The sequence below is a fragment of the Pteropus medius genome, unplaced genomic scaffold (assembly GCF_902729225.1).
Source record: "Pteropus medius unplaced genomic scaffold, Ma_sr-lr_union100, whole genome shotgun sequence".
In the NCBI taxonomy this organism is placed as follows: domain Eukaryota; kingdom Metazoa; phylum Chordata; class Mammalia; order Chiroptera; family Pteropodidae; genus Pteropus; species Pteropus medius.
In genome coordinates, this window is record NW_024340849.1 from 49,024,041 (window position 1) to 49,038,222 (window position 14,182).

Sequence of the window (14,182 nt, forward strand, 5' to 3'; positions counted from 1 at the left end):
TCATAGATCACTTGGCTTCTTGGGACCACTCAAAGTGGGGAATTAAAAAGAGTTAAGTGAAAAGATGTTTACTAATATGTGATAAGAGTTAAAAACAACAACAATAAGTGATGGCAAAGCACCCAGTATCACACAAACACTACCAATTCCAGATCTGCCTCTCCTCAGCTCAGTGTGCAGGGGACATAAATGCGCTGCCCGCTCTATCCCCCTGTGTATCCTGTTGGCCAAAGCCAATGGAAACCAATGCACAAGACATTGCTGAGAGGGACCTAGAAATCGGCCCCCCAGGGCACAGGGCAGAGGAAGTAGCAGATAGAGTAGATGTAGAAGGTAAGACAGAGAATATCCAGCCTATCTTATTAACATAAATAGTTACAATTGACCTATGTAGGTTTCAGACTACTTCCAGACACTAATAACTCAGCATTTATATGCCATTCAGACTCTACCCTTCAAATAAGCAAACTTTTCAAATGGGAACAGGATTGTCTAGTTCAGTTTTGCCTATCATTTGTACAATACCTTTAATATTTTATTCTATTAAATTTTTCATTATTTTGTAAAATGATTGGAAAATGGAAATATAAAGACTGATACTATTGAAATGAAAATAGAAATCATCAGATATGCTAATTAAAGCCAATTTTAGGTTTCAAACAGAAGGGTAGTGTGAAAAAATATAAAGAATTAAACAATTTGTATGAGATGCACAAAAATAATGCCAATAACATGTCTAAATGGAAGGATGTAATTAGAGGTTTTAGAATAATTTGGGTTTTCAACAGAATTTTTTCCCCTATATCATTTGACCTTGATAGTTTTTGTCAAGAAAACATTCTCTATGAAATTCAGTAGGAGTATATCCTTATTTTGAGGAAGTTTGATAATTATAGAATTTTAAAAGTTCTTTGGAGGTGGTCCTAACTCAGGTAGGACCTAGACCAGCAATCTCTGATAGAACTTTCTGCAATGAGGGACATGTTCATATTTGTGCTGCCCAATGTGGACATCATGAGCTATATGTGCTTATTGAGCACTTGAATTGTGACCCAAGCAAATGAGGCATGTAATTTTTAACATTATTTTATTTTTATTAATTTAAATTCAAATAGACACCCGTGGCTGATGGCTACCATTTTGAACAGTGGTAGAATCTATGCATTTGGGGGAATTTATCCTATACATAGTTAGTGATGGAGGTAGGATTTGAACTGGATTTGTTTATTTTTAAAAACTAGATTCTCTTGTTTTGTTTTCCTGGAGCTGCAGTATTGTGCAGTATATCTTACAGTATAGCTTTGGGGTTAGGCAGATCTTGGTGTAAGTTCCAGTCCTACAAACAACTTGCTTATGAACTTGGGTTAGTTATCTAAACTCTCTACAGTATATTTTTTCATTTATAAAGTAGAGATAATAATAGTAGCTCTATTATGTATTATATATGTTACATAATATTCTAAGTGTGTTTTATGGTATAATATATATGCAGAGCTCAATAACAATTTATATTATTATTACTTAAATGTAAAAATTTATTTCAAATCATTCTTTTAGTCACTAAAGCAGAATCCCAAAGACCTCTACCTAGTCACACTTTCTTGGACTTTTTAGAGATAATGATTAAGATGAAAATATAATACTACATCTTAGTTTTAAATCTCAGACAAGTGTAAAAATAAAAGTTCTCAGTCTCAGTCTCGTTGCCCTGAGAACCAAAGATACAGTCACATAGTATTAAAAATATATATTTGGCCCTATGTTACTGCTCTGCCAAATATCAGACGTTACCAATATTTTATATCGATTCTATTATTTTTTCCAGAGTAGTATATCACAGTTTGCGAAGTACGTATTCATAACAGTATAAATTAATCTTGTTGACTATTAAATCATGAAGAATTGCTGACTGTGCTTCAGAAAGCCAAGAATTTTTATCATATAAAGGTTTTCTAAACTCAAGCCAGATTTTTCACGGGGCTAGTATCAAATAGCCTATGACGTCTTTAGGCATGTCAACATTTATAACTTTGATGCAACTATGGGAACAGTGGGATATTGGCCAGGGTGGCAAGGGGAAGGCACTGTGTTGTACAGTCAAAAAAACTCAATTTTCTCTTTTGTTAGTATCAAAATGATTGTCTGACTCATGCAAGAAGTCCAGTAGTCTATAAGAACCACAAATGTTTCAAAAATCTTGTTGATTCAGAGCAAAAGAGTGCTCTGCAAACTTCCTAGAGATAGGGTTTAACTTTGTGGAACATATATTTTAATGTAGACAATGAATGTAGCACACATTTAACATTACAAGTGGAATTATGGGTGATGCTGTGAGGAGAGCCAAGCAGGAAAGAATCCCAGGGCTGGGGCCTCAGGTGCTTGAGAATGAGGTGAATGGCTCTTTCATTCCCTGCCCAGAATGTTCTTTCCCCTACTCCACCCAAGGCAGGTGACACTGGAAGGAAAGTCTTAGGTTTGAGTGGGATGCTTTTTGGTGCTCTTAGATTCAATTCTTGTTTCAGCAGTAGCTGAACCATTTCTTAGTGGAAACATTATTCTTTTCTACACAGTGAAGCCAACACTTTAATTTAAAACCAATGTTTGCATAGTTCTGATTCAACTCCTATTCTTCTTCATGAAGCTTGAGATGTAAGGAGTAAATGGTCTGTTGCAATGACAACGTGACTAATAGCAAAGAAAGATCTATTACTAATACAACAAGTAGTAATCCAACTAGTAGAAGAAGTTTTTCAGAATGGACTTAAATTTAACATATTTCAATCTGATAAGTTTTTAAATTTACTCTTAGGAATTGTTCCACTCATTAACCAGAAAAGTCAGAAAAACAGGTTAAAAAAAAAAAAAAAGCCTTTGGCAAGACGGATTATAATTGGAGCTCATGCCCTTCATAATAGATCAGGACAACACATGGAGTATCAGTTTATCAGAGCAGTCTTTTTATGGCAAAATTGGTCAAGAACTTTCAAGCTGTGACCAAATGTAGGATGACTATGCCAACTATCATTAGTTGGAATTGTACTTTTGGAAGGGAGGCTTCCGAAACTACTGCAGTGTTAAAAGATGAAGGTGTTCCTAGTGATAGTGAGGAACGTATCATTGTAAAATAAGACTAAAAAGTTATAAAAGGACTCTAGTAGCATTATTATATTGCAAATACTGTTTTTTTACTAACTGGTTTTGGAACACTTTCAGTTAGCATGATTTTGGATATAATACAGGATTGAGAAGTTGCAATGGTTTTAGATTTTTGGACATATTGGGATGGGGTTAATACATTTTGTGTGTGAGATAAACATGGGTCTTTGGGAGCCAGAGAGTGGACAATACTAAACAGAATAATGGCCACATAAAGTTGTCCATTTTCTAATCCCCAGAGCTCATAAATATGTTAACTCATGCAGCAAAAGGGAATGTGCAGATGTGACTAATTTAAGGATTTTGAGATACAAAGAGTAACACCTGTCTTCATTAAATCTCTTCTGTAGGGAATAATAATGGTTAGGGCTATCACTGGTTCAAAGAAGAATGGGATAAATCCTGATAATGTTACTACACCTATGGCTGCTGGTTTGGACAACCCAATCACTCTTTCTATATTATCTTGGGTAAGTCAAGGTCTGTAATCCTGTCTCAAGACTTACTGCTGCATATAAGTGGTGCCTTTTTCTTGGTTCTAACTCCTGTATAAATTGTAATAGCTGCCAAACATTCACTAACAAGGACAGTTCTCTGTTCAGGCTGGAAGCCTGCCCTAATGGATATGGCTAAAAAGGATACTGAGCCTTATTATGAAAACAACTGTATCTGACCTAATTTGATTGAGATTTTCATTTATATATTATTGTTATACCACTTACTAATGATATCAATATTAATAGTAATGTAGTGGCCATTCATGCTAGTGGATTTCTGTCTAAATCTATTTACACAGCACTCCAGGATAACTGCCTGATGAACCAAGAGGTGATTAGTACTCATTTAAAACGTTTTTGGGAGATTCTGGGAAAACAAGATGAAGTGAGAGATGTCCTCAGATCTCTCCTCTTGAAACAACAATAAGCTGAACATCTAATACTGAACAAAAAACACCCAAACTGCACACCAATACATCTGAGTGTGGAATCTGCATGTAAGAGCTACCACAGATGAGAGAACCCTGGGTGGTGGGCAGTGGACTGGGACAAATAAAGAAGCTGCCTCTTGCAGTCTCCAGAGCTCCTTGAAGGAGGGGAGAGAGGAGTGAAGGTGCGGCATCTTCCCTGATCAGCCCTGCCTGGAAGTACCAGGACTTTTCTGTGCAGCTGGCAGCAGTGCTCAGCCATCAGGGCAGAAAGCAAAGAAGCAAAATGGGCCAGCAGAGAAACAACAGTTGATTTTTACAGGCCCCGGTTGCAAAACTGAGGCTGAACTGTGTCCCGACCCGCAGGACCTAGTTATTGCGTAGAACCCGAGGAGGACCGTACCTTGAAGAAAACATGGGCGGGAGAAAAGAATGGAGGCAAGACAGTGTTCTGATCAAGCCTCAAAATTTTATTCAGCAGCAAGAGTATTTATACAGGGCTAACAAAAGGGGGCAGGGCTAGCTGGGCGGGAGAGTATCTGTCACAGGTGCATTGGTTCTTAGCTGGTGGGGTGAGGAGTGTTAAGGGTTAGAGGGAGTGGAAGTGAAGGAGGGAACTGTAACTCTGGGCTGGGCTGACTGCTAGGGGGCTAACAAGATGCAGGATGCAGATAAGGCCTCGCCTAGTCACAAGATTCTTTGTTCTTAGTTTTGGCTCCCAACAGAACTGCAGTTCCCAATCCAAAGGGCCCCTCCCTCCATACCTTCCGAGACCTATCATCATGGAGCCCCAGGGAAATTTTAGCAAAAGCTGAGGAGACTGAAGTTACCTATCTTTGCCTCTGGAGCTCCCTGCAGAAGGAGGGGAAGGGGAGAAGGTGCAGCGACTTCCCTGAACATCCCTGCCTGGAAGTGTTGGGACATTTCTACGCAGCCAGCAGCAGGGCTCAGTCATCAGGGCAGAAAGCAGAGACAGGGCCGTAGAGAAACAACAGTTGATTTCTACCAGCCCCGGTTGCAAAACTGAAGCTGAGCCGCAGCCCCCAACACACAACTCAGAGGGCCCCTCCCCGATACTCTCCGAGACTGATCACCGCGTAGCCCCAGAGAAATCTGAGCAAATGCTACCAAACCTTTGCTAACACTGACAGAGACTGAAACTGAGAGTAGCGAGTGTGATTAAAAATCTACAAGAAAATAAAAGACCTTAGGCTCTATACAAAGCAGGGATCCAAGAGACTTAGGCATCACCTACTGGAAAACAAAAGAAAAGCACCTTCTTTGCAGCAGGCTAAAGAGAGAACTTTATACAAAAAAAATCTTCTTTCTGGAAAAACAACAGAATGCACTTCCATTAATGCACAGGCAGAGAAATAGTCCATTAAACATCATGAACAATCAAGGTGACGAGGCATCTCAGAAAGAAAGAGAAAAATCTCCAGAAACTAAGCTTACAGACATAGAAATATGTGACTTAAATGACAGAGAATTCAGGATGGTACTTCTGAAAAACACTCAGTGAGTTCCAAAATGAGTCATATCAACAATTTCAGAAGTTGCAAAAACAGCTAGATGAGCAAAGCAAGGAGATTGAAACCCTCAAAGAGAACACAATAGAACTTTTGGAGATAAAAAAATACACTGCAAGAGTTGAAAAATGAAATAGCAAACTTGAGAAATAGAGTCAACCAAATAGAGAAAGGGATCAGTGATATCATGGACAGAAATCTAGAAATAAATCAGAAGGAAAAAGAGAGAAACCGAAGAATGAAAAATAATGAAAGAGTAATACAAGAACTAGCTGATACCACCGGGAGAGGAAAGAAGAATAATGGGCATTACCAAAGGCAAGGAAAAGGAGCAGGAACTAGAAAGCATTTTCAGACAAATAGTGGATGAGAATTTCTCAAATCTAAGGAATGAGCTGGAGTTTGGAATTCAAGAAGTCAACAGAAAACCCACTTATCTCAACCCAAAAAGACTTCACCAAGACACATTGTATTACAAGTATCAAAAATCAATGACAAAAACAGAATTCTCATGGCAGCCAGGCAGAAGAAGACGGTAACTTATAGGGAAGATGCATTAGATTATCCTCGGATTTCTCAAACCTTATAAGCCAGAAAGGAATAGAATGAAATATTTAAACTATTAAGTGAAAGGAACTACCAGCCTAGAATAATGTATCCAGCTAAGCTCTCCTTTAGATATGAAGGAGAAATTAAGAATTTTCCAAACATACAAAAATTGAGGGAATTCTTCACTACGAGGCCTGGCACTATAGAAAATTCTGAAAGGGGTCAGCTCACTTAAAACAAAATAACAACAACAACAACAAAAATACATAATTAGGAGTAAAGTGACTATCAGGCAAATAGAAGCAGAGGAGTGCAACCCTTACTAAGAACGGGACATTATAAGCTTAAATAATAAGACGAGAATTGCTATAGCAAGATAGTAATGAACGTTAAGCATACATAGAAACAAATTGAGACAATGACTGAAAAGGGGAGAATTAAAAGATCCAAATGTGCAAAGGGGAAAGGAGATAAGGCACACACAGATGAAAATGGATTATATATAGATATATATATAATCTTTTTCATATTTGTAATGGTAGCCACACACCATAGTGTCAGAACTGAAATATATAACATAAAACAAGAAGTATCAGAGGCAAACCCCACAAAAGCCAAACAAAATAAAGAAAACAGAAACACAAGGACAAGGAAGCAATGGAAACACCAAGCTACCAGAAAGCAAAAGATAAAATGGCTATAAATAGGCCTCATATTCTCATAATCACCCTAAATATAAATGGTCTGAACTCACCAATAAAAAGGTTCAGAGTTGCAGAATGGATCAAAAAGAAAAAAGAAAAAAAAGAAATTCCAACCATATGCTGCCTCCAGGAGACACATCTCAGTTCCGAATACAAATATAGACTCAAAGTGAAAGGGTAGAAAACAATATTTCAAGCAAATGGCATTCAGAGAAAAGTGGGAGTCACAGTACTAATATTGGACAAAATAAACTTCAAAATAAAAAAGGTAAAGAAACATACTGAGGGACACTTCATAATAATAAAGGGAATCATGCACCAAGAAGACATAACACATATTAGTATCTATACTCCCAATAAGGGAGCCCAGAAATATGTAAAGCAATTACTAACAGAACTAAAAAGAGAAACAGACCAAAACGCTATCATAGTAGGGGACCTAAATACCCCACTGTCAGATATGGGCAGATCATCCAAACAGAAAATCAATAAGGAAATAACATCCTTAAATGACACATTAGACCAACTGGACATAATTGATAGCTACAGAACCTTCCATCCCAAAACAGCTGCTTGTACTTTCTTCTCTAGTGCACATGGAACATTCTCAAGAATCGACCACATACTGGGACACAGAGATAGCCTCAACAAATATAAGAAGGTTGAAATTAGAGATCGACTGTGAAAAGAAAGCAGGAAGAACCACAAATATATGGAGATTAAACAACATGCTACTGAAGAATAACTGGGTCAGAAAAGAAATAAAAAGAGAGATCAAGAGATACATAGAAACAAATGATAATGATAGCACAACATATCAAAACTTGAGACATGGCAAAAGCGGTCATAAGAGATAAGTTCATATCATTACAGGCCTATCGCCAAAAACAAGAATGAGCCCAAATAAACAACCTAACACTTTATCTTAAAAAACTAGAAAAGGAAGAACAAATGTGGCCTAAAGTCAGAATAAGGAAACAAATAAAAATTAGAGCAGAAATAAATGAAATTGAAAGCAAACAAAAAAAATAGAAAAAATAAATGCAACAAAGAGCTGGTTCCTTGAGAAGGTTAATAAAATTGACAAACCCCTGGCTAGACTCACTAAAGAAAAAAGAGAAAAGACACAAAAAACAAAATCAAAGATGAAAGGGGAAATTATGACCAACATCGCACAAATACAAAGAATCATGCAAGAATACTATGAAAAAGTACATAAAACCAAATTTAATAACCTAGAAGAAATGGACCAGTACTTAGAAAAATACTCTTCCTAGACTGAATCAAGAAGATCTGGAAAATCTAAATAGACCAATCAGCAGTATGGAAATTGAAACGATCATCAAAAACCTACCAAAAAGTCAAAGTCCAGGACCAGATGGCTTCACCAGTAAATTCTACCAAACATTCAAAGAAGATTTAATACCTATTGTCCTCAAAGTCTTGCAAAATATTGAAGAGGAGGCAATACTTCCCAACTCATTCTATGAGGCCAATATTACTCTGATACCAAAACCTGGTAAAGATAACACAAAAAAAGAAACTACAGACCAATATCTCCTAAGAACACAGATGCAAAAATCCTAAATATGATACTAGCAAACCGAATACAGTAACATATTAAAAAGAGTATATACCACGATCAAGTAGGCTTCATCCCAGGGGCATAGGGGTGGTTCAACATATGGAAATTGATTAATGTGATACACCACATAAACAAATTAAAAAATAAATATCATATAATCATATAAATAGATGCAGAAAAAGCCTTCAACAAGATACAGCATCCATTTATGATCAAAACACTTCACAAAATCGGTACAGAAGGAAAGTTCCTTAACATAATGAAAGCCTTATAAGACAAACCCTCAGCCAACATTATACTTAATGGTGAAAACATAAAAACCTTCCCTCGAAGATCAGGAACAAGGCAAGGCTGTACACTATCACCACTCTTAGTATAACATTAGAGGTCCTAGCCAGTGCAATCAGGCAAGAAAAAGATATAAAAGGCATCCAAATAGGAAGTGAAGAAGTCAAATTGTCACTATTTGTGGATGGCATGATTCTTTCTATAGAAAACCCTAAAGATTCCACAAAAACACTACTAGAAACAAAGAGCAAATACAGTAAAGTCTCTGGATACCAAATCAATGTTCAAAAATCCATAGTGTTCCTATACTCTATTAATGAAGCATCAGAAAAAGAAGTGGAAAAAATAATTCCTTCTGCAATTGCAATAAAAAGAATAAAATACCTAGGAATAAATTTAACGAAACATGTGAAGGACCTATATAATGAAAACTACAAGACCCTATTAAAAGAAATCGAAAAAGATACAAAGAAATGGAAAGATATTCCGTATTCTTGAATTGGAAGAATCAACATAGTTAAAATGACCATATTACCTAAAGCATTATACAGGTTTAATGCAATCCCCATCAAAATCTCATTGGCATTTTTTAAAGAAATAGAACAAAAAAATCATCAGATGTGCATGGAAGCACAAAAGACCCCAAATTGCCAAAGCCATCCTGAGAAAAAAGAATGAGGCTGGAGGCGTCACTCTGCCCGACTTCAAATTATACTACAAAGTGACAATAATCAAAATCCATGATATTGGCAGAAAAACAGACACACAGACCAGTGGAACAGAATCGAGAGTCCTGAAGTAAACCCATATTTATATGGCAAATAATTTTTGACAAAAAAGCCAAAAACATACAGTGGAGAAAGGAAAGCCACTTCAATAAATGGTGCTGGGAAAATTGGAAGGCCACCTGCAAAAGAATGAAACTAGGTTGTTGTCTATCACCACACACCAAAATTAACTCAAAATGCACTAAGGACCTGAATATAAGACCTGAAACAATAAAATGCATACAAGAAAACATAAGAACTAAGCTCAAAGACCTTGGACTTAAAGAGGATTTTATGAATTTGACCTCAAAGGCAAGGGAAGTAAAAGCAAAAATAAATGAATGGGACTACATCAAACTACAAAGCTTCTGCTCAGAAAAAGAAATCATTAACAAGGTAAAGAGACAACCATCCGAATGGGAAAATAGATTTGCAAGCAATGCCTCCGATAAGGGCCTAATATCGAAAATATGCAAAGAACTCATATGACTCGATAATAACAAAAAAAAACAAATGATCCAATCAAGAAATGAGCAGAAGACCTGAACAGTCACTTCTCCCTAGAGGACATACAAATGACCTACAAACATATGAAAAGATGCTCAACATCGCTAGCTATTAGGGAAATGCAAATCAAAACCACAATGAGATACCATCTCACATCTGTTAGAACAGCTGTAATCAACAGGACAAATAATAACAAATGTTGGAGCGGATGCGGAGAAAAAGGAACCCTCATATAATACTGGTGGGACTGCAAATTGATACAGCCACTGTGGAAAACAGTATGGGTGTTCCTCAAAAATCTAAGAATTGATCTCGCATATGATCCAGCAATCCCTCTACTGGGTGTTTACACCAAAGACTTGAAAACCCATATCCAAAAAGATAATTGCACACCGATGTTCATAACAGCATTATATGGCCAGGATATGGAAGCAACCGAAGTGTCCTAAGATAGACGATTGGCTAAAGAAGCTGTGACACATATATACAATGGAATATTATTACTCAGCCATAAAAGAGATGAAATACTGCCATTTGTGACAACGTGGATGGACCTTGAGATAATCATGCTAAGCTAAATAAGCCAGATTGAAAAAGTTGAAAATCACATGATATCACTTATATGTGGGATATAAACCTAAAAGCAACAAATGAACAGGACAAACAGAGACTCAAGGATATGGACAATGGACTAGTGGTGACCAGAGAGTAGGGGTTGGGGGAGGAGGGGAGAGGTAGATGGGTTAAAGGGTGTCAAATATAGGGGGAAAGGGGAGGGGGAAGTGGGTAAAAGGGATGAAATATATGGTAGCTGAAGGAAACTGGACTTTGGGTGGTAAATACACAATAGAATATACAGATGTCAAATTATAATGTACATCTGAAAATTATATAATTGTATTAACCAATGTTACCCCAATAAACTTAATAAAACAAAGCAAAACAAAACAAAATTGCATCAAAAAAATAAATAAAATAAATTTAAAAATAAAACATTTTTGGTCCAGTACTTAATAATAGGTCTGAAGATGTTCTACTTAATTTGTTGATTCCTAAATATGTTATTACTTTACATGGATCATTTAATAAAAAGTGGCCACAATTCTTTCACTATAACCTTTATAGTAATATGTTTATTTGCTGCTTTGGTACAGGTATTTATTCTATAGCACTTGTGGATTTCTGACAGGATGGCCCATTATTTCTGGAGACAAGGAAAGGACTCTTAATAATTTCTTCATCCCTTATAAAGGAATTGGCTGATCTGCTTGGGTAAGCTTAATTAGCCTTAATTTTTTTACTTTCTGTGGTTCTTTAAGGATAGGGAGGAAGATGTTGCAGAATGAAAAAAAGGCCTACTATTCTCAAGTGATCAAGGAAGCAAATTGGTTTCTCCTCAAAAGTTTTAAGGCAATAGTTTGCTTTTTCCTGGTAAGTTTTAGTTGGCCCTGATTAAACAGCCTTCACTTAAAAAAAAGAAAAGAAAAGAATTTTGTGTTGAACCAGAATGAGGAGTATTCACTCTGCCTTTCATAGAATAAATGATAACTTGACATTGGCATAAGTACAAGCTCAATCTCTTGAATTAATTAAATAGGAAAGGATATAGAATATTGGCAATGAATAACTCTAAAACCGCATACATAACAGAAATCTACTTTATTATTATTTAATTGGTAATTTAAGGTGAGGGAAAATAAAACTCTAGTTCAGCTTTTCTTCTCTCACAGATTTATTGCACTGTAAAGCAAGCTATAAAATGGAAGAGGGCCAACCAAGCTTGTCACAGTTTTAACTATGCCCACCTCCATGCTAAGGATAAATTTACCAATTGCTTGTTGCTAAGCTAACCTGAAAGTGTTCTATTTAGCATAAGATAAAACCACTTTTAACTGCACATATTAATTACCATGAAAGTGTTCTTGGAAGGTTATACTTCAAATATTTAATGGCCTTAAGAGATCTTTAATGAAAGAAAGGGATCATTTTTTATTATTGATTTGTTAAACAATCACTGATTTTCCCCCCAGAAAACATATAATCAAAAGCAGAAGAAACCCTGAACTTTATACATAAGAACAAGATAGTGTGAAAAATCATACAGAGTGTGTGTGTGTGTGCGCGCGTGTAAGAGAGAAAATAAAAAAAATTTTGTTGGAAAACTAAACCTTGCATTGTTAATAGAAAAGATGATAGAGCTATTAAAATATTATTACTGTGGAGTTATTATTTAACACGTTTCATTGATATGCTTTTGTCATTTGCTCCAAAACTGTTGCTGATGGTGAGAATTTAGTACTTATTACCTATGTAATTAATGTTTTTTCCCCTATTAAAAACAATAAACAAATAAACAAACAACAAAAAAACTGTACTGGTCAGGGAAGATGGTGGAGTAGGAAGTGCCAGGAATTTCTCTCTCCACCCAGACAAGAATAGTACTGGCAGAAAATATCTGAAGTAACTATTTTAAAACTCTGGAATCTATTCAAAGGCTTACAGATTCCAGGGGAAAGACTGGCTGGTAAATTGTGATTAATTTCAGCCTTTAGCCTGATAGCAGATACCCAAACCCTACTCCCCACCTCCAGGGCAGGCAGCTATGCACAAGTCCCTGGTGTCGCCTGCTAGAGCCAGGGTAAGCAGTAAGGACCTTTGCTTCTAAATATTGGGGTTTCTGTGATCTAATTTCTGATTGCTATTTTTGAATGAAAGGTGCAGGCACAGAGACTGGCCACCAATGTTTCAAACTCCACCAGCTGTAACTGCTTCCAGGAAATTTAAAGGTAAGTCATCTGCTTCCCCACCACAACCTTTCCCTTTCAGGGAGTCTGACATTTGAGGATTAGAACACCAAAAGCAACTGCATATATGGGAAATTTTATAAAGCCTCTGCACATGCCCAGGGAAAGATATAAGCACAGACATAACCTGATGAGACTTTAAGCTCTTACTTCAGAGTGATCCCCAGTACTGAGATACCCTTCAACAATTAAAAAAAACAGCAAACCTTAGGGAAAGAGGAGAATCTGACTTCCAGAGTTACCAAATTATCAGATCCAAATATTAAGTGTTTAACAACAACAAAAAGAATCACAAAGCATTCAAAGAAATGGAGAAGTATGGCCCATTGGAAAAACAACAACAACAACAGTGAATTAATAGAAGTATCCTTGAGGAAGTCCAAGCATCAGACATGCTAGATAAATATTTTGTAAATGAGTATGTTAAAGATGCTCGAACAGTTAAAGGAAGATGGACAAAGACAGTAAAGTGGTGTATGAACAAAACGTAAATATCAGTAAAGACACAGAAAAACTAAAAAGAAATCACAAAGAAATTCTGAAGCTGAAAAGTACAAATATGAAAAACTCACTAGATTGATTCAAAAGCAGATTTAAAAAAGCAGAGGAAAGAATTAGGAAATTTGAAATAGGGCAATTGTCTGAAGAATAGAAAGAAAAAAAGATAAAGAAAAATAAACAGAGCATAAGAGTCTTGTAGAACAAGATTATACACACAAACATATGTATTGTGGAAGCCCCAGAAGGAGGAGAAAGAGAGAGAGGATATTTGAAGAAATAATGGCTGAAAACTGCACAAATCTGATGAAAAATGAAAGATTCTTCACAAATTCAAGATGCTCAACAGATTCTAAGTAGGATAAACTTAAAGAAATCTACACTGAGAAACATTACAATCAAAGACAAAGGCAAGGAGAATTTTAAAAGCAGCAAGAGAGATATGACTCATAAGATACAAGTTATCTTTAGTAAGATTATCAGCAGATTTTAGACTTAGAGGCCAGGAGACAGTGGGGTGATATACTCAAAGCACTGAAAAAAAAACTGTCAGTGATAATTTTATATGTGGCAAAACTACTGTCTTTTGAAAATGAAGGATAAATTAATACATTATCATATAAAGAAAAGCTGAGGGAATTCATTATTACTAGACCAACCCTGCAATAAATGTTAAAGGAGTCTTTAAGCCTGAAATTAAAGTACCTTAGACAGTAACTCAGAGCGATCTGAAGAGATAAAGATCTCTGGGAAAGGTAAATTCGTAGGCAATTGTAAAAGCTAGTCTTGTTGTCTACAAGAGACTCACATTAGATCCAAAGACACAAATAGATGTAAAGTTAAAGGATGAAAAAAAAATTCTATGCAAAT

At 36.2% G+C, this 14,182-nt stretch overlaps 1 pseudogene; it reads left to right on the forward strand.

The window, feature by feature from the left end:
• The first annotated feature begins 2,660 nt into the window (after positions 1 to 2,660).
• LOC120589319 (solute carrier family 41 member 2-like) lies at positions 2,661 to 3,245 on the forward strand (annotated as a pseudogene).
• Positions 3,246 to 14,182: the final 10,937 nt, after the last annotated feature.